The sequence below is a fragment of the Equus przewalskii genome, chromosome 26, assembly GCF_037783145.1.
Source record: "Equus przewalskii isolate Varuska chromosome 26, EquPr2, whole genome shotgun sequence".
Lineage (NCBI taxonomy): Eukaryota > Metazoa > Chordata > Mammalia > Perissodactyla > Equidae > Equus > Equus przewalskii.
Genome location: NC_091856.1, coordinates 35,396,393 through 35,399,917, shown reverse-complemented (window position 1 = coordinate 35,399,917; position 3,525 = coordinate 35,396,393).

Genomic DNA, 3,525 nt, shown 5'->3' with positions numbered 1-3,525 from the left:
AGACTCTGTTCTCGTTATTTGGATTGGCATCGGGTTCAGAGACCAAACTTTCGGTTACTCCAGCGCCTGGAGCTGAGCCTGCCGACAAATGGTGGTGGAGTGAATGAATGTTTGTGCACCAGGTCCTGTACCGGCTGTTGGGGACACGTGTCAAATGTCTCATCCCTGTCCTCATATTCTAGAGCGGGCATGGAGCTCCATTCAGGGCTGCAGTTGGGGCTGCTGTGGGCCAGTGCCAAGTGCCCTATGGGGGAACTGAGGCATGGCTCCCGACACAGGCTTGGGGCGTCGGGGCAGACCCCTGGAGGAGCAGTGCACGAGGGAGAGGCCTGGGAAAGAAGTTGGAGGTAGCCATCGTAGCAGGAGAGGGGTGCTGAGGCAGGTGGGGGAGGGAGAGAGACGAATGCACTCTGGGGGTCTCGTGGAGTTTGCTTTGGCAGGACCCAGAGCAGCAGGTGAAAGAAAGGGGGCCAGTGGGCCTTGCAGGGGAGGTGGTGCGAGGAGTTTGCACTCTATCTGAGGGCTGTGCATCTTCAAAGGGATTTCATGTCAAAGGTGACCTGGCAACACAGGCCCCGGGTGGAGGGGTTGGAGGAGGAAGTGGTGAGTCCTGTTTCATTTGAGACAGAGCTAGTCTTGGGTTACGAGAACTGGGCATAGGGCCGGGGCCAAAGTCCTCGGTCCATGTTGACAAATGTCTGGGTGGGGGAGGACAGCTCCAGAGCGACCTGGGAAGGAGGCCCTGCAGGCCGGGGGCAGAGGCAGAGAGAAGATGGGAGGGGTTTCTCAAAAAGGCAGAGGGGAAAACAGTTTTGAGGAACAAACCTGAGCTGTACCGTGGTTGTCATGGGACTGGATGGGCTCCTTGCCGGCAGGGTGTGGGCAATGTCACACCTGTTCTTCCTCAGTTCCTGTTGGATCTGGCCCTGCCATGCTGTGTGTCTGGCATTGAAACCTTGGCCCAATTAGAGGTTTACCTGTTGAGGGGCTCCTTTCCTTCCTTTCCTGGCCACATCACCACCATTGTTGCTTCAGCCACATGGTGCCACTTGGTGGTCCCTGGCCCTGACCTCAGGGTGGGGCTGCAGGGGCCCTCCCTTCTGTCCCCCAGGCCTCAGTCTCAGCGTCCAGCCCTGACAGGTACTCATGCAGGTATGCCCACCAGTGTCCAGCCATCTCAGGCTGGGCATGCAAGTGGGGACCCGCCCTCTGCCTCACCCCTAGGCCCATCGAAGTGTTGAAAGGGATTTCACAGCAAAGGTGAAAGGAGCACCTGACCTCAGGAACTGGGAGACCTGGTTGTCGGGATGACCGGGCAAAGGAAATATCTTTTATTTGTTCATCACGAGCCAGTGGTTGAAGATACAACACAGTTGAGTTTTTAAAATTTATTAAGCTGAAATTCACATAATATTAAATCAGTAATTTTAAAGTGTGCAATTCATTGTCATCGAGTGCATTCACACTGTTGTGCAGCCGTCACTGTGATCTTGCTCCAGGGCATTTTCATCACCCTCAAAAAAGGTCCAGTATGGATTAAACAGCCATTCTGCCTTCCCTCCTCCCCCAGCCCCCAGCAACCACCAATCTGCTCATCTCTACGGATTTCCCTGTTCTGGATATTTTGTATAAGTAGAATTATATGATATTGGCCTTTGTGTCTGATTGCTTTCACTGAGCATAATGTTTTTGATCCGTCCATGTTGCAGCGTGTGTCGCTACTTCGTTCCTCTTTACGGCTGAATAACATTCTGCCGTGTGGATGGACCACACTTGTTTATCTGTTCGTGCATTGATGGGCACGGGGGCTGCTTCCCCCTTTGGCTGTTGTGAATAGGGCTGGTCTGAACATGCAGCTACAGTGTTTGTTTGGGGACCTATTTTGAATTCCTTGGGGTACAGACCTAGAGGGGGAATTGCTGGCTCGTATGGTATTCTGTGTTTACATTTTTGAGGACCTGCCTAACTGTTTTCCACAGCAGCTGCACCGTTTTACATTCCCACCAACAAGTTATGGGCTTCCAGTTTCTCCACATCCTCACCAACGCTTGTTATTTTCCGTTTTTTTTGGGTATAGCCGTTCTAGTGAGTGTGAAGTGGTATCTCATCGTGACTTTGATTTGTAGATCCTTGAGGACTAATGGTGTTGAACATTTTTTCACGTGCTGGTTGACTATCTGTATCTCTTTTTTGGAAAAATGTCTATTCAAGTCCTTTGTCCATTTTTAAATTGGATGTCTTTTATTGAGTTGTAAGAATTCTTTATATCTTCAGGATACTAGGCCCTAATCAGATCTATGATCTGCAAATATTTTCTCCCCTTCTGTAGGTTGTCTTTTCACGCTCTTGATGGTTTTGACTTTCGATGCACAAAAGTTTAAAATTTAGGTGAAGTTCGGTTCATCTTTTTTTGTTTTCTTGCTTGTGCTTTGGGGGTCATATCTAAGACGCCATCACTAAATCCAAGGTCAAGAGACCCCTGTGTTTTTCTCTAAGAGTTTTATAGTTTAAGCTCTTGGGTTTAGGTGAGTGACCCATTTTGAGTTTCTTGTATATGGTGTGAGGTAGGGGCAACAGTTGACTTTTCAGCTTCTCCTGCTGCCATACGACCCTGACAGGGGCCTCTGTGGACCCAGCTCTGTCCCCTCCCCACTTGACACAGGTAGGGCACACCCTTGGCATGATGCATGGAAGGACCCCCTCTTCCATGCCCCAGGACTGGCACCGAGCAGTGGAGCCAGGCAGGTTGGGATCGGAGGGGTGGAGACTGGAGAGGAGAAGGGGGTCTCCAGATTGGGGGTGACCATGAGCCATTGGTCGGGGCCTCGGGCTCCTCCCTGCTGGGTCTGGTTCCCTCATCCGTCTCCCCCGCCAGGTGAGAGCCTGCAGAGGAAGCGTGCGCTGGAGGAGAAGGGCAGAGAGGGGGCTGTCCTCTGCCTGTCCCTCCCTCTGGGGTGTGCCATGTGTCATCCCTGGACATGCTTGCACCACAGATGGGTCTCCCCTGAAGACATAGGTGGCACCCTCTCAGAAGCATCCTCTACTGAGGCCCTCATTTAATCTCATCTTTATCCCAGCGTGTCAGAAATCTCTGGGACCAGGAACTTTCCTCTAGAGAAAAGATAAGCCCTGGAAAGAGTTGGTGGCCTCTGGGCTGTTGTGTCCCTGGGCCAATGTGCCAGGTGGTGTGAGAGCAGCAGCTCCCCAGGTTGGAGAGACAAGCAAGGAGAGGTGGATAGGGGGTTGGGGGGGCAGCCAGCCTCAGCTGGAGAGGTGGGCAGGGGCCACATCCCCCAGGGCCTGGGGCTGTAACTGGGGCAGGGCTTGGTCCTGAGAGCAGGGGTAAGCCACCAGCTGGGCCCCTCCATGATCTGACATGTGGCTAAAACGCTGCCCCCGGGGCCAGCTGGGATGGCTGGCCTCAGACACCTAGCTGAAAAGTCTGGTTTCTGTCCTGGGATTGAGTTAGCTGCCTGCCCTGCCAGATGCAGGCAAATCAGAAACCGGCTGAGACTCCTCCCACCC